The sequence below is a fragment of the Panthera leo genome, chromosome E2 (assembly GCF_018350215.1).
Source record: "Panthera leo isolate Ple1 chromosome E2, P.leo_Ple1_pat1.1, whole genome shotgun sequence".
Classification (NCBI taxonomy): domain Eukaryota; kingdom Metazoa; phylum Chordata; class Mammalia; order Carnivora; family Felidae; genus Panthera; species Panthera leo.
This window is the reverse complement of record NC_056693.1, coordinates 1,897,027-1,914,967: the sequence shown is the minus strand read 5'-3', so window position 1 is coordinate 1,914,967 and position 17,941 is coordinate 1,897,027. Positions and strand designations below refer to the sequence as shown.

Below are 17,941 nucleotides of genomic sequence, written 5' to 3'. Positions count from 1 at the left end.
AAATACCAGATTCCTCAGACTGGAAAGGACTGCACAACAGGTGCACCTTTATCTCCTCCAGTGGCAGAGGTCAAGTGAGACCAGGAGAAAGAGTCTTCCCTCCCAGGACGGAAGGGCCCTGGGCATTGCTCCCTGAGGCAAGAGTTGTACTGTGGACTGTAATCACAGTCTCTTCCCTGTGGGGTTATGCCAATGGCTGTGCAAGTCATTCTCTGAACTTCTTAGAATGTCTTCTAACAAGCAAAGCAAAACAGTAAAGACACAGGGCTTTGGATTTAGAAATCAATTCAAGAACCCAACTTCCCACTTATTAACTATGTGATGCTGCCAGTTCCTCTAAAAGCAAAGGACACGTGTAGGCAAAACTCAGGAAAACAATAGCTGAAGTGGTACTATTATTTATTTACATATTTATGTATTTTACACACCCCATACAATACTTAACAACTTGCTTTTCTTGTCTCTGTTACTCCTCGCCACAACACTGTAATCTTCTAAGTATCACTTTATAGAAAAGCAGATGCTCAGAGAACTCAATCTCAGAGCCCATGGCAGACCAGTACAGATCAACCTAATGTCACTCTGAAAAACAGAACATCTACTGACATTTTCCGTGGAGACCACATGGACTAGAGATACAGGTACTCCTTAGAAAAGTGAATTAAAACTCCAGTTTTGCCATCTAATAGCTAGTGATGCAGGGAAAGAAGTTTAACTGCACTGTAAATTTAAGTACTATGAAAAGATTATCTTCTATTAGGACCTTAGTATTATTGCCATTAGGTAGTTACTTCATTCCTTAACCTTACACACCATTGTAGAGGTTTTCAACATGCTCCCAAATGGGGGGCTTACGAGATGCTTTGGTGGAGCTAGGACTAGAAGTGCCCCAGCTGGAGTCTGGGGTACACGTAGGCAAACATGGTGAGAGCTACTTTAGTGCTGGAATCGCGGTAGTCCTCCAGAGGACGCAGCAGCAGTGCCACAAGTGACTCTGTGCATGTGCACCCCCCCACCCCCGCCACCAGCAGGTAGTCCCACCCAAGAACCAGGGCAGCCAGCCCGCCCCCGCCCCCCCCCCCCCCCCCCCCCCCCCCCCTCCCAAACCACGCCCTGACATGCCTAGAGTACCTCCCCTGGATTGTCTCCCGTGCCACGCCCCTCTCCTGTCTGCAGCCCTGAATTGTCCAGTTCAGGCTCTTGGACGTTTTTCTTTGCGTAAACTCCATACTGACCTCAGAGCCTCCACACCCCAAAACTTATGTCCACAGCACGCGTCCTCTTCCCACAGCACGGGTCTGTCTTCTGGAGACCTCACCTTCCCCAAATCTATTAAAATGCCGACATCTGAACCCCAGTCATTCAAACGGACCCTCAGGGCTGCACAGATGAACCCTGTCCCCACATTCCTGAGACTTGGCTTTGGTGTCCTTCGAGGAAATATCTCGCCTGCCACCCTGATGAGTGGCCACTGCGGCAAACGCTCTGGGCTGGCCAAACTGGAGCCTACACAGCAAACCTGACTCCTGTTCTCAGCCATGCGAAGGTGGATGGGGCTCCCCAGGACCCCTCAGTCACTCAGGACATGGCAGTCCCACCCTCAAACCACCGCCTACAACTCCACGGTCCTTCTTGATGGCGCTTTAGCAACCGCCTACTGGCCAACATGGCCACAAGGGTGGGCAGGTGTTTGCAGCCCGGTGAATCTGGACCCGACAGCCCCTCCTTACAACCGTCCCCTGCAGCTCGGCCATCACTCAGATTGCGCCTGCGCAGCAAACCCCAGCTGCCCACTCTGGGCCCGCCCCCTGCAGCCAAGCCGTCATTCAAGATGGCGCCTGCGCAGTAAGCTTCGGCAGCCACCTCTGGGCCCGCCCCCGGCTGCTCCGCTGTCATTCAAGATGGCGCCTGTGCAGTAAGCCTCGGCAGCCACCTACTGGACAACAAACATACTGCTGGGATGGGCAGGGGTCTGCAGGGTCTATTTATCGTTCAGGACAAGACAGCCCCTCCCTCAGGCCCACCGCCTGCAGCTCTGCCATCATTCAAGATGGCGCCTGTGCAATAAGCCTCGAGGGGCCATCCCACGCCAACACAACCCAGGCCTACCCACCCAATGGGTAGGGGTCTGCAGTCTCCTGTTATTCAAAACATGAAAGCCTCTCTCAAGCCTGCTCCCAGCAATACGACCATCACTGATAGTGACACTTGCACAATAAGCTTTAGCTGTCACCTACAGGTCTTAATATCACTCGAGTGGGTGGGGCTCTGCAGCTCCTCCCTCACCCCGCCCCCTGCAGGACCTCTGTCACTCAAACGGTGTCTGCGCAGTAAGTCTCGGCTGCCACCTGTCGACACAGTAGGCGGAACTCCGCAGCCCCTCCCCTTGGGCTCAGCCCCTGCAGCCAAACCCATGTGCACTCAAGATGGCGCCTGCGCAGTAAGCCTCAGCTGCCACCTGTCGGCCAACAGCGCCAGAGTGGGCCCAACTCTGCAGCCCCGCCCCTTGGTCCCACCCCCTACAGCCAGCCCCACTGTCACTCAAGATAGCGCCTGCGCAGTAAGTCACGGGGAGCTCTGCAGCTCCTCCCCCTCTTGGATCCGCCCCCTGCAGCTGGGCTGTCCTTCAACATGGCGCCTGCGCATAAGTCTCGGCTGCCACCTGTCGGCCAACAAACAGTACTACAGGGGGCCGAGCTCTGCAGCGCCTCCTCTCCCCTTGGACCCGCCCCTGCAGCTCCGCTGTCCTTCAAGATGGCGCCTGCGCAGAGAGTCTCGGCTGCCACCTATCGGCTAATAGCGCTAGAGTGGGCCGAGCACTGCAGCTCCTCCCTCTCCCTGCTGTCCTTCAAGATGGTGCCTGTGCATAAGTCTCGGCAGCCACCTGTCGGCCAACATGAATAGTGCCAGTGTGGGCGGGGCCCGCAGCAGGGTCAGTCCCCCAAACTGCCCGTGGTCCCACCCCCAGCCCCGCTGACGGGGTCTGCGCAACACAGCTAGGCTGCTCCCGTCCCCAGCATTTCCCCTAGCCAAAAGATGGGGCCAGACACACCGCAGGGTGACAACCACAAAGGAAGGCCTCTGCCGCGCCCAGATATCACCAAGGAGTAACAGCCGGTGCGTCCACAGCCTGTAGCTCTGTACCTCAGTACTAACAGTTTCATGGCGGCCGCGACCGCGGCAGCCGCGGCAAACTTAGCACAACGCTTGGCTTCTCCAAACCACACGGACCCACCCAACAAAACGGTCTCCGGGTCACTAGCCATGGCCCATTCTCAGAAGTCAGAGCTTAGCCCTCAAGCCAGTTGAGGTGGCACCGTCACGGCAAACCTCTGCAGCCAGACCTTCGACTGGCAAAGAAAGTGCGAGGTAGTCAGGACCCTGAAGCCTTCAGAGCATAGAACACGGGGTCACCACGGTTCCCGCCGCCCCGCCCCAGCCCTTGGCCCTGCCCCGCTGCGGCCAGCCAGCCACCATCGCACCAGCCTGCGCGGCAGACCTTAGCCACCCCCATCAAAGATGGCGCCAAGGTAGGCGGGATTCAATGATACCGTCACAGCCCGGGCTAGCCACAGTCTCAACCGCCCTTGGCCCCGCCCCAATCCGCGGCCGACCAATCAGGATAGCGCCTTTGCAGCAAACTTCACCGCCCACGCCAAATATGGCGCCAGGTGGGCGGGGCTCCCCAATCACTCACAGCCCTGAGAAAATACCCACAGGCGTGAAGCCCTCGGCCCCGCCCCTCACGACTTGTAGCTCCTCCCGCCGCCACTGCGGCAAAACAAGCCCCGCCCCCAAAGTCTGGCAAGGATGCTGAGACAGCCTGAGGGACCTGGCTGTCAGGGACGCCGTGGGACAGACGTAGTGATCTGTAGCCCCCAGACCCGGCCGGCCCACCACTTCCCCAGCACCCACCCTGGCGGGCTCGCCTGACAGAAGTCCGCGGTCATCCCGTGCCCGTCCCCCACCTCCAGTAGGCAAGATGGCGCGGCAGCCCCCCGGCTCCGCGGCCACCTGAAAGGGGCAGCCGGTCCCTGAAACCCCGGCCAGACACGCAAGATGGCGTCCGCGGCAAGCGCGGCAACCCGAGCACCGGACCCGTTGAGAACCCCACCAGGCGGTGTCCGCCGGCTGCCTTCCCCCTTCCCCATCTGACCAGGGTCCCAGAGTGCAGCGTGTGACGGCCGTGCTGCCTCACGCGGCATCCGGACACCGTCCTGACACAGACGTGTAGCGCGGGGGTCCGGCCGGACTCACCTCCCCTCACCACACTGCCTCGGGCCCCACGGCTCGGCCCAGGAGCAGCCCGTGTGCACAGTCTAGCACGCCCACAGGGCCCCTGGCGCCCGGCGGCGCCACCAGCCCAGGGTGGACATGTCCGCTCCTCGGCTCCGACCTCGTCCTCCCCGCGGCTCCCAGCGTCTGCACCGAGCCTCTGCGCGCGACTCCTTGTCAGGCTCTCCGCAGAGGCGGGGCTGCAGCGCAGGCCAATGAGAGGCCGAGCTGCCCACCCCGGGCCCCCCTCGCCACGCCTCTGGGCGCTGCCAATCAGGCTGCGGTTGCCGTGGCGATGGCTTGGCGCGAAGGCAGGAGGTTGACGTCAACCCAGCCGACACCAGGGGCCCCTGACAGGGGTCTCGATAAGGGGGTGTGGGGGTGTGTGAGACCCCCACACAAAGAAACGGGGGTGACACGCAGAAGGGCTGACCGACAACTCCCAAACACAAAACCAGTGAAGAAAAAAAAAAAAAAATACATTTGTCCAAAAAGTGGAAATCCTGCGGGCAAAACCATGTACGTCGAAGTGTGAAGAACGAGAAAGTGGGAGACGACACTTTTGCGTCCAGGACACGCGAGAGACGCGGGGCTAGTCCCTCCGTAAGCCAGGCTCTCTCGGGCGCCGGGCGGTACAGGCCGAACCGCGCCAGAAACCCGGGCAGCGAGGGAGGAGGCTGGCACCTCACGGGAGCGCACTGGGCGCTGGCGGACCCGCTGTGGAGAGTCACGCGCGGACTGCACGCCGGGCCAGGCGGACCCCGCCGCAGCCCGCACAGACCCCGACACGGATCCCCACACAGACCCCGCCGCGGCCCGCACGCATCCCCGCAGCATCCCACACAGATCCCACAGCCACCCCGTCAGTACCCGCACAGATCCCCGCGGCCACCCCGTTAGCACCCGCACAGATCTCGACACGGATCCCCACAGCCGCCCCACACAGATCCCCGCGGCGCTCCGCACAGACCCCGCAATCTGTCCGGTAGCACCCCGCACAGACCCTGCGGCGCCCTCACACAGATCCCACCAGCGCCCGCACGCAGCCCCCCCCCCCCCCACGCCCGGGGCACGGACCCCGCAGCGCCCCGAAGACTTCCGCAAGCCGCCCCACACGTGGCCCTGCACAGACCGCTCGCAGTGCCGCGCACGTGGCTCGGCTCAGACCCCGCGGACCCCCCACAGTGCCGGTGGGCACACGGCGGACCACAGAGGACACCGGGGAACCGAGGCCCGGGACAGCAGCGAGGCGCGGCTGTCCCCGGGGCTAGGGACAAATTGCTCTCGTTTGTAGGAATGAGCTGGTAAGTGTTTTCATTTGTTTGTTAAGGATGCACACATTTGCAGGTAAAACTTGCGCAAAAGAATACAGGAAACCGCAAGCTGGTTACCTTGAAGGGAAAGGAATTGCGGGTGAGGGGAGGAGGATGAAGGGAGGAATTTTTCCCCTGCTCCAACCCATACTGTTTGTTATAAATACGAATTTCTTTTCTAGCAGTAAAAGCAACGAATTATACAAAGTTCATTAACATACCATTGGTCCAACTGTTCCATGAAAGCAGAGATAAGCAGCGAATGAAAGATTATATGCAAGCATGTTCGTGGAGCATCATTTTTTTATTAGAAAAGTGTACCCTGCAGAAGAATTAAGCTGTATTCTGGTCAATCCGTACACCGAAACTTTACCGTGGCCAATAAAAAATGTAGGATTTTAATTTTCAAGGAACAAATTCATTAGATGGTTAATTACAATAAGCAGGTTACTTACTAGCGCACAGAATATGGTGCCGAAAATGAAATGTTCTGTTCATACATAATAAGCATAAATAGAAATCTGTGGTTGCTTGCTACCTTAAGAAGCCACCGGCTTGGGGTGGGGGGTGTTTTAAGCTCCCCAAGTCTTCCAGTCTCCTCTCAGCCAGCAGCGCCACAGTGAACTTAAAATCTGAATGAAAACACTGTGTGTGCTGTGCACCTCCGAAACCTACTCCCCAGCAGCCTCTCGGGAAATTCGAGACGCATGACTGCAAGTGAGTGCTACTACCCTTAGGTCAGAGGTTTTCACATCTGGCTACACCCCGGGATCAGCCGGGGGGCTGTTCACCCCTGGAGCTGCCCAGGGCCCCGCGGACGCGGTGGTTTTGGAGCTCCCCAGGTGATGCTAATGGCTGCACATGGTGCAGGAGGTGATGACTTTAACACATTCTACGACCCCGTTCTCTCTCCTCAAAGGCCTCTGCCTGCAGTACAAGTGTCTCTCTGGATCCTGGATCACTCATTCCCTTCAGATACCACAGGCCCTCGGGACTCCCGCAGTGACTACCCCTTTCCTCAGTGCTCCCTCCCCCTCTCCCTTCAAACCGCTCTTGACAGAGTGGACTGTCACTAACTCACCGGCCTCACTGCATATCCTCTCCCCCTACCATGCCACCCGATGAAACTGCTGAGCAATTCCCTATGCAGCTAGGAAACTGGACCTTAATCTCGCTTGATCCTTCCGTAACAGTCAACATCCTCATTAAAAGAAACAATAACAAACAAAAACCCAGGCTTATTTTTCCGCGACACGACACGACACCACCCCGGTTTTCAGTGGCCTCTTCTCCATCCTCTTAGCTGACTTTTGCTCTGTTCAACCTCTAAACGCTCACAACTCGGTCACTAGACTTCTCCATCAACATGCGCTCCCTGGGCATGGTTTAAACACCACCTAGACGCCAGCAGCTCCCAAATTTAAATCCTCTGCCACAGAACTTTCCACAGAAGCTCCTGTATCTGACTGCTCCACCTGCATATTCAACAGGAACTGAAAGCATTTTAAATAAATATTTAATTTCCCTTTTCCTCATTCTATAATTCTATATATTTCTATAAGCAGTACCAGTTGCTATAGCCAAAAATCTCACAATTGCTCTTGATTCTTCTTTTCCTTACTGTCACCATCTAAATCATCAGCAAGTCCTGCTGACCCTACAGCCAAGACATCCCAAATTTGTCCAGTGTTTTCCCTCTTCGTGACAGTCCTAATCACCGTGACTTCCCCTGGTTATTAGCCTACTCACTGGATCACCTGCTTCCACTCCAAACCCTTCCCTCCCAAGAGTCTCTACACAGCACCAGGGTGGTCTTTGAAGGTGAATAAGATGTCATGGACCAGCTTGAATTACCCCCTGCCCCCTACCCCCGTCGCACTTAAATATAAGTCTAAAACATGTACCATAAACAAGTCAAAAGAAAAGCCATCAATATCCTTTGTTATGGAAGTGTTAAATACTGGTGCTGTAAAATTTAACAGTCTTTTCCTTCATATCTCTGCTTTTTATTCCTTAAGAAATCCCTACCTACACGGAAGTCAGAAAGATACTCTAATAGCCTTGGTTGTTGTTGTTTTTAATGTTAACTTTTCTGTATGTTTTGTGGTAAGGATCTAATTTCTCTCCTGATGTATGTTTCTGCATATGAGTAGGCCTGTCCCACTAGTCTGTCCCACTGGCCCATTTGTCTATCTCTGTGTGTTAACACATCATAGTAATTATTACAGCTTTTGGTATCTTGATATCTGAAAGGACATCTGCCCTACTTTGCTTTCAAAAGTGTCTTTGGCTATTCTTAGCCCTCCATCTCCAAATGACTTTTAGAATTAGCTTGTCAAGTTTGATGAAATATGCTATCAAGGGGGAACCTGACTGGCTCAGTCAGTGGAGCATGCGATCCCTCAGATCCCTCGGGGTAGTGAGTTCGCATTGAGTGAAGAGATAACTAAAAAAGAAAAACAACTGAAAAAAGATATCCCATTGGGATTTCAATTTGATTTTAGAAAGTCTTTTTTCCTATTACTTATCCAATCTGTTATTTGGGGTTACAACATGGTATAGTTGTGTTTGTTTTTTTTTTTTTTTAAATAACTTCGGGTATACAGGAAATTTGCAAAGATAGGATAAATATTCCTTACCCAGTTTCTCCTGACGTTAACATCTTACATAACCTTGGTACACTGTGAAAATGAAGGAATTACCTTAGTACAGAACTATTAATTAAATTACAGACTGTATTTGAATTTTACCTGTTTCTATAAATCTCTTCCTTCTGTTCTAGGATCCTAGCCAGGACACATTATTATTTCTTCTTAGGCAACTCTGGGCCATGATAGCCTCTCAGTATTTCCTTGTTTTTCATGACTTTAGCAGTTTTGAGGTACTAGTCAGGTTATTTTATAGAATGTCTCTCAATGAGTTGGTCTAATATTTTCTCATGATTTGTCTTGGATTAGGAGTTTTTGAGAAGAATTATCTGCTCTTCCTTTTTATATGCTGATTTTGTATCCAGTGAATTTGCTTACCCATTTTATTAGTTCTAATACTTGTTAGTTTGTCTATAGATTTTCCTGGATTTTTTGTAATGTTAACATCTTTATTAATGATAATTTTTTACTCTAACAGTCAGAACTCATATCACGAGCATGAATGCATTGACTAGGACCTCTGAGGTGGGGATACTTCTTATCTTTCACCAACAAGTAAAAATGTTCACAAGCTTTTTTGCAGAACCTCTTTATTGGGGGTTAAGGAAATTCCCTTAAGTTCTAGTTTTCTAAAAACTTTAGCATGGATAAGTTTAATTTTATACAATGACTTTTCTATATCTATTAGGAAGATTCAACTTTGTTATTTTATGCAATCTGTTAACATGGAGAATTAAGGCAAATTTTCTGTTGTTGAGACATGTTTGCATTCCTAAACCATACTTGACCATGATTACGAGGGTTTGATTTATATACACATACAGCTGTATACTACTGGTTTATATTCCATGTTTGTTTTTTACATCTAAATTCTTAATTATACTATCCGTGCCTGGTTTTAGTATCAAGGTTATACCGGCCTTATAAAATGACTTGGATTATTTTGCTGTTATATTCTCCACAATTGTTTATAAAAAATAGGGTTCTCTGCTTTTTGAAAGTTTAGTATAACTCACTGTAAAATCCAGATCTGATGTCTTTTTACATGGAATATTTTGGACTTCATTTCCTCATAAGTTTGGGACTTATTTGTCTTGAGTCATTTTGGTCATTTATATTTTACAAGAAAACTGTCGATTTCACTTAAATTTATTAGCATAGAATTGTTCACAGCATTCTCTTTGATTTTTAATCTCTTCTGCATTTGTAATATGTCACCTTTTCTAGTACCACTATCATTTATTCTTGTGCTCATCAGTTTTATTAAAGATTTGACAATTTTATGTTTTTAAAATGGTTTTTGGCTTTTTGACCATATTCTTCTTTTCCATTTAATTAATTTCTGTTCATTTTATTATTTCCTTCCTCCTACTTATTTGGGTTTCTCTTCCAAGCATCTTGAGTTGCATATTTACCTAATTTACTTTTAATCTTTTGTGATTTTTAACAGATACACTTAAGGCCGTAACTTTCTCTCCGAGTATCACTTGAACCGCTATCCATGTATTTCTGTTGTTCAGTACTGAGTTATATTGTTTCCATTAGATTTCCTCTTCATGACATTAAAGACTGCATGCATTCAGGTTCCCAAGTTCTTCAAAAGTCTTTTGATTATAGATTTCTAATTTAACTGCATCACAGCCAAATGATATCGCCTATGAGTTATTATTTCATAGTTGTTAAAACTTCTTTTGCGATCTTAGGACGTAATCAATTTTTAATTGTTCAATGCGTTAGAAAAGAATGAGTATTCTGTAATTGTTAGCTACCAATTTTATTTGTGTTCATGAGATCTGGCTTATTAACTATGTGTTTACATTTTCAGAATTCTTACTAATTTTCTCTCTGCTTAACGTATCAGATCTAAATAGTTACAATAATATCACCTATTATGCCTTTGGTTTTATCCACTGCTCCTGATAATTCTTTTAGCTTTTGCTTTATGTTTCAAGGCCATATTTTTCGGTAGAAACAAGTCCATGATTTCCTCTTTTAAGGTGAACATCTAAGAAATTAATCTGGCGGTTTACTTTTAACAGAAGAGTTAATCTTTCCCCATTTTAAATTTCTGATGTATTTGCTTGTTGAAATTTGCTTTTCCTTTGCTTATTTTCTCCTTTCTTGCCTTCTACTGAGTAGATCAATTTTTCTTTACTCCTTTTTCCCCTCTGCTAATGTGGAAACTCTCAGTTATATTTCAGTTACTTTATTGTCTATCTTTAAAGTCCTAATTTATACACAAGTGTGTATATATACTTTTTTTTTTGCAAGTATACATATATTTTTAACAAAGCATAAAATAATAAAGGATATTCTGGAATAACAGCAATTTATTGAATTTCCTATTCCCCCTTCCTAGTTATTATCTAGAATTTTAGCTACACTTTTTCTTTAAAAAATTTTTTTTAGGTTTATTTTTTTATTTTGAGAGAGAGAGAGAGAGAGAGAGAGAGAGAGAGAGAACACGCAGGAGAAGGGCAGAGAGGAGAGGGAGACAAAGAATCCCAAGCAGGCTCCGCACTGTTAGCACAGAGCCTGACATGGGGCTTGATCCCACAACCCTGGGATCATGATCTGAGCTGAAATCAAGGGCCAGACATTCAACCAACTGAGCCATCCAGGTGCCCCTTAGCTATACTTTAAAGAAAAAGAGGGGCGCCTGGGTGGCTCAGTCGGTTGGGCGACCGACTTTGGCTCAGGTCATGATCTCACGGTCCGTGAGTTCAAGCCCCACATCGGGCTCTGTGCTGACAGCTCAGAGCCTGGAGCCTGTTTCAGATTCTGTGTCTCCCTCTCTCTCTGACCCTCCCCCGTTCATGCTCTGTCCCTCTCGGTCTCAAAAATAAATAAATGTAAAAATAAATAAATAAATAAATAAAAATAAAGAAAAAGAAAATTTGAGACTCAATAATTAATTATATTTGTCCCTATTTTGATAATTTATTCATTCTGATTTCTTAAATCTCACTCCTTCTCTAGATTCATCTGTTTTCTCACTGAAAAAAATCCTTTAATAAGTCTTTTAGTTATGGTATAAGGTAGTCTATTTGTATTTCTAAAAATGGCTTTAAAAGACATTTCTAAATGACAGTTTATCTAGGTATGGAATTCTAAGGTGACCCTCATAGTCTCCCCTTATTTTGAAGATTATTTTTTCTAATGTCTTCAGACACTTCTGAGGTCTGCTGTCAATTGAAATGTCCCACTGGAGCTTTTAGAATAGGTAGTATTGTGGATTCATTTTTATCCTGCTCAGGACTTCTGTGCCTGATGAAGGTTTTCTTTCCCTTCTGAAGAATTCACACCCAGTATGTCTTGGCCAAAATAGCTTTTTGTTCCATTCCAATTATATTCTCTTATTCTCAGCCTACTGGAGTATATTGGCCCTTCTTCATCTATCTTCCATTTATCTTCTCTATTTCTTGTATTCTTTTCTGGGTTGCTGAGTAATTCTTCTTCTTTAAAAAAAAAAAATATATATATATATATATATCATATATGATATATGTATGAGATATATATGTATATATACATTTACATATATACACATACACACATAACATACACATTTTATTAAGTCAACTCTATGCCCAATGTGGGACTTGAACTCATGACCCCAGGATCAAGAGTCGTATGCTCTACCAACTCAGTCAGCCAGGCACTTCTGTAATTCCTCTTTTTAACTGCATCCAATAGAGTGTTTCCCTTGTTGTGTTTTACAATGGCTATATTTTTTTCATGTCTAAGATTTTCAATTGGTACTTTTTTATACCCACCTTTTCTCAAATGGATGAACATTTTATGAATACTGTTCCTTATCTTTCAAGAATCTTAAAGTCACACTAAAACTATCTGATTTGAATTGCATTTTGTCAGTGAATTCATGTCCTACCTGTTGATTTTGTTGTCTTGCTTATTATAGGTTTTCCTAAGTTTAATGCAGTGCTTTGCAATTTTGGTTTCTAAGTGTTTCTCCTATGGTATATCTTTATCCCCTTTTCCCCTTCTCTCAGAACTTCACTTTCTTCCACGTCTAGCTTTTTTTTTTTTTTTTTCTTATTTTTTGGTTATCTATACCTGCCCATGAGAAACTTACTCCTAAGACAAGTTTTATATTGTCAACTGGGGCTTCTGTGCCATGTGATAAGAGAATATATTATCCACTGAGCAAGATTTAAGCTTACTTAGGCTGGGTCCTCTCTACATGGCTGTCTTTTTACCTACTGCCACTACTCACAATATCAGCTGGAGCCCTGAGTAACCATCACTAGTTTCTTCCAGCCTTATTTCATGTCAGGAGAATCCCAGCCCAGCCCATTTGACACAAGGATCCTGGGGCCTCCAGATGCATCGGGGACTTCTGGACCTTGTTACTCTTCAGCAGTCCAATTGTGAACTTCCTCTATTTCAAGATCAAAAGTCCTGAAGGTTTATGTCTTTGAGCCCCACATATCCTTGCATTTTTCTGTTCAGTTTTTTGATCTACAGAGATGTCATAAACATCACTGCAAGTTTATATTAAAAAGAGATTGAAGTGTGCATGCAAAAGTTCACAGCACCATCTCAAAAACAGTATTTTCTAAATTATCTACAGCAGTAATCTCATTTCTTTCCCAAGTGTGCAGTGGCATTCTCCTGAGGCTGACAGACAGAATACTGAGGCAGAAGAGGATTTAGTTATTTTCATTTAAGCCAGATGTTGAAGAGATTTGCAAAAATATAAAACAATGCTGCTCTCCTCAGTGATCTTTTGTTTTGGGAATTAAGACATTTTCAGGAAAAAAAATGTTACTTACATTAAAATGTAATGGATTTACTACTGTTATTTTCATTAAAAAAATTTTTTTTAATGTTTATTTATTTTTGAGAGAGAGAGAGAGAGACACAGAGTGCAAGAAAGGGAAGGGGAAAGAGAGAGGAGACACAGAATCCAAAGCAGGCTTCAGGCTCTGAGCTGTCAGCACAGAGCCCAATGCAGAGCTCAACCCCACGAACCGTGAGATCATGACCTGAGCCGAAGTCGGACACTCAACCAACTGAGCCACCCAAGTGCCCCTTACTACTGTTAATTTCAATGAACTAATATATGTTTATAATTTTCATTTTAATTTCTAAAACTACATAGATAGAGTGATAGATACAATTCACATAAACAGAATTCTTTGCAGTCCTCAGTCATTTTCAAGAGTATAAATGGGTCTTAAGGTCAAGAAGTTTGAGAACATTTGGTCTACAATAAATCTGTAATAGATTGGGCTGTTGGGTGTTATGATCCCATGGTTTATCCCAGAGGTTAATACATGGAAGTCTCTCAGTAAATACTTATTCATTCATTCTTTCAACACATATTTGAGTGCCTACTACATATAAGGGCCAATGCTGAGGCCAGGTTCATGGTTCATTGTGAATGACACTGAAATGGCCCCTGCCCTAATTCATTTATTTGATAAATATTTCTTCAAGCTTCACTCTAGTTAGGAAGATACATACAGTAAGTTAGTTGACAAAATGAACCTTTAAAAATCGTGGTGAGTGCTTTGAAGAAGAAACCAGGATGTGGAAATGACGAGGGGTATGTTTGTGGTAGTTACAGAGTAGTCAGGGAAGGTGTCTCTGAAAGAAAAGCAAAGACCAAATGGTAAGAAAGAGCAAGCCCTGGAAAAAGCAAGGGGAATAATAATTTAGACAGACAATGTACAAAGCAATGCACAAAGGCCATAAAGGAAAAAGAGGAGGACACCAGGAAAAAGATAAGAGGACATCAGAATGGGTGGAGGACAGCAAAACTGGGATTGAGGGGCACAAAACGAGGTTGTCCAGGTATGTAAGAGCTAGCTCTTTAGGACCGTAGGCCAAGATGATCTTGAATTGAATCCCAAATGTGACGGGGATTTGTTAAAGACTTATACACAAGGTCTGACTTAATCCACTGTAAGATGATTCATGTTGCTGTGTGAAGCAGTGGAGATTCGGGGAACAGAGGAGTCAGCTGTCCAGGCAGAGGAGGACGGTGCTCTGAACTAACATGGCGGCGGTAGACACAGGCAGAGATGAACAAACAGAGGATGTATTTTGGAGACGGAACAGAGACATCTTCCTGATAGAATCTGTGTGTGTGGCAAGGAAAAAAAGTATCAGAAATGATTCCTGTGTTTCTCGTTTGGGCAACTGGGTAGATGGAAGTATTATTTAGTGAGTCTTTGAATCACATGTTTGGTGGGGGAAGAGCCTAAAATCAAGAGCTCTCTTTTGGATATGTTACATTTGAAATGCTTATACTCAGATCAAGGATAAGGAGAGGCTGAGTAGGGATTCTGGAGAGGTCTCTGCTGCAGCTCTAACTCTGGAAGAAGTCCTCTGCACAGAGCTGGGTTGTTGCAGAAATGGGTTAAAATCAACACTTTGCGAAATAAAGAAAGAAAATCAGTTTTTCAGTGTTTACAACTTTTATGTATATATTCACTGCCGAATAGGTAAATATTTTAGTATACAAATTTGTATAAAGTTCCTCAGTGATGCAGATCTAACCAATTTTCCTTAAGAATAAACTTACTTTTATTTTTTAACTCTCTCAAGGAATTTTGGGACAACAGAAAACCAAACATTTATATTAAAGGCAACCAACTCTTTCACATAAACTGCTCCTAAATTCAAACATTAAAATAATAGCACCCCTAAGCAGTTAAATTACATATAAGATGAGGGCTAGGCAAAGGACAACCCTGTCATAAATCAGAGGTTGTAAGAGGAAACCATGTCAAGTCTGGCAGACAGTGTTAAGGTCCAGAACTATGAGAGTTCCTGTATGCCAAGAAGGCTCACCCGCCATCCAGTGTTCTCACATGCCCCCAGCCAAGAGGGCACTGGGCACCTTCTCTCATCAGAGGCAAAAGCATTCAGAAGTCAATTATCACATGCTAATCAAAATACTTATTTGGAAAACGCAGGGTTATTCACGCACTTTTCTCGTGAATTGGTTTATCAGCCAGAAAGCTCTAATCCTGACCTGGGAAAATGGCAGACGCTCATCTATTCAACCGTCTGCAAAATAGGTGTGGAATTTCAACTACCTCCAGACACTAGCGATACAGCAAAAAAAGAAATAGTCTCTGCCTGAGTGGGACATACATCCACAGATGAAACCCGACAATCAAATACCCACACAATGCGAGGGACAAGCAGTAAGTGTGCTAAAGACACACACGTACGCTGCGAGTGTGACCCAGAGCCGGTGCTGAGGAAAGACGGCCGATGCCTAATGAACAGTGTGTACAAAGGTTAGGAGGCAGAGAGGAATATGGGAGCCACAGAACGGGAATACAAAGTGGCATAATCCAGATGCTGCAGAGAAAAGTCAGACCCTGCAGGGTCCTGAAGGCCATTTAAGGACCGGAGATCCCTGGCAATCATGATCTCCGGGACACAGCAGGAATTCCTCCTAGGGGCGACCACCACTCAAATCTCACCCAAGTCTCCTGGAAAATGGCACAAGTGCCACACATACTCACATGCTGACACCTCAGGACGTGACCAAGGTGATATGGAGAGGTGATCCAGCTTTCACAGCGCAGATAGGCCAGGAGAGGAAAATGCATTCTTACCTGGCTGGTTTTGCCAAAGGCCCATCACGAGATATATCTGAAGAGAACAAGAAAAAGGCAATGATTCAGATAAAAGTAAAAAAATGATTCATAAAGCAGAAAAAAGCTGGAGATAAGAGATACAGATTTTACAAATTCTATGTATTAAATATAATAGAAAATTCCCAAAGAATGAGAAATAGCTCATGGAATGATCTCCAAGATACACTGTTAAGTGAAAAGCCAAGGAGTTAAACACTTCACCGGTTAAATTAAAAGGGAAACGAATATATACCTATATTTCCTTTTTTTTTGAGAGAGACAGAGTGAGTGAGCAAGCGCATGCATGTGTGCGAGTGCGGAAGGGGCAGAGAAAGAGGGAGAGAAATCTTAAGCAGGCTCCACACTGTGAGCGGAGCTCAATCCCACGACCTGAGATCATGAGTTGAGCTGAAACTACGAGTCGGACCTTTAACCGACTGAGCCACCCAGGTGCCCCCTACGTTTGCTTCTGTATGCATGGAATAACTTTGGAAAGATTATTCACAAAACTAGTGACACTGGCTGTCAATAGGGAGGGAAGGGAACTGGTGGCTGGAGACTGCATGTGGGAAGGAAATTTTCACTCCATACCCCTTTCTCCTTTTTGAATTTCGAGTCACATAAATATATTACCTATTAAAAGCTGCAGCAAACACATTAATATTAAATAAGATTTGACTAACACATATGAAAATTTAATGAGAAGGAACATTTTCAAGGAAAATAAAAGTGACCAAAACCGACTATCAAAGGGATAGGAAAAAAGAAGTTACGAAAAATCTTTTCATGAAGAATTTCTATGTGTTAAGATCTCCCAATACATTTTAATAACCTAGCACTGGGATTTTAAACCGCACGATCTCTAGGAGATTAAAAACTAATACTTATTGAGCACCTTTCTTGTGCTTCGGACTGCATTAAGCGTTACATGTTTTTTGTAGCTCATCCTTCAAACAGGCGAGACAGGTGTCCTCATCTGCTTTACATACAAGGAAACTAAGGCTCACGGAGTCTCACTCAAACTTGCATGCCTTGTAAATGACTCCAGAGGTCAGACTCTTCAACCACTATGCTACGTGATTCTATGCTAACAAATTGGAAAACCTGAAAGAAATGCATCATTTTCTGGGGAAGCAGAAAATAACGTGAAATCTCGGTTGACTAGAAGTGTCCTACAAATGCCCGAGGACTAATTACTCTTAGTCTGCACAAGTTGTTACAGGGCATTAAAAAAGGCAGATGGCTTGCCAATTCCTTTAACTAAGTTGGGAGAGTGGCTTTCAGGAACATTTTTCTTACAATGACAATGTGTTACCAGAGCAGCTATCTTGTTGTGGTACTTGCTCTGTGTCGGCCACCAGGTTGAGCACTTTAAAAAATGATCTGGGAGCCACTTGGAAAACAGTCTGGCAGTTCCTTAAAAGGTTAAACAGTTACCAGAGGACCCGGCAATTCCATTTCTAGATGAAATGAAGCCATACGCCCACATAAAAACTTACACATGAATGTTCACAGCAGCATTATTGTAATAGCCAAAATGTGGAAACAACCCAAAAGTCCCTCAGCGGATGAATAGATAAATAAAATGTGGTCTACCCATACAACAGACTATTTGGCAGTAAAAGAGAATGAAGTGCTGATACATGCCACAACATGGGTCAACTTTGAAAACATTATGCTAAATAAAGGAGCCAGTCATAATAGCTTGCACATTGCATGCTTCCATTCATATCAACTGCCCAGAACAGGCGCATCCGTAGAGATAGAAAGATTAATGGTTGCCTAGGGCTGGGGAACAGAGGAATGGAGTGAGGGTTTCTTTTGAGGGTAATGAAAAATGTTCTAGGGGGCACGTGGGTGGCTTAGTCGCTTAAGCGTATGACTCTTGATTTTGGCTCAGATCATGATCGTATGGTTTATGAGTTCGAGCCCTGCGTTGGGCTTTGTGTGTGCCTGCTTGGGAATCTCAGTCTCCCTGTCTCTCTGCCCACCCCACCCCCCCACTCACGCCTGCTTTCTCTCTCTAAAAAATAAAAATATGTTTTATAATGTTCTAAAATTGCTTGTGGTGATTGTTCCGCAA

The 17,941-nt window shown here is 45.8% G+C and overlaps 1 protein-coding gene across 12 annotated transcripts in view; it reads right to left on the bottom strand.

The window, feature by feature from the left end:
- Window positions 1–17,941, bottom strand: part of PEG3 (paternally expressed 3) — a 51,906-nt gene that overhangs the window by 28,320 nt on the left and 5,645 nt on the right. For 10 of the 12 annotated variants that reach the window (XM_042917682.1, XM_042917679.1, XM_042917683.1 and 7 more), the window contains exon 2: window positions 15,745–15,874. The gene's annotated coding sequence lies outside the window, so the exon portion shown is untranslated. Of the gene's footprint in view, window positions 1–1,235; window positions 2,437–4,257; window positions 4,412–15,744; window positions 15,875–17,941 lie in introns of those variants that run through there. The other 2 variants (XM_042917680.1, XM_042917681.1) reach the window with 2 other exon arrangements.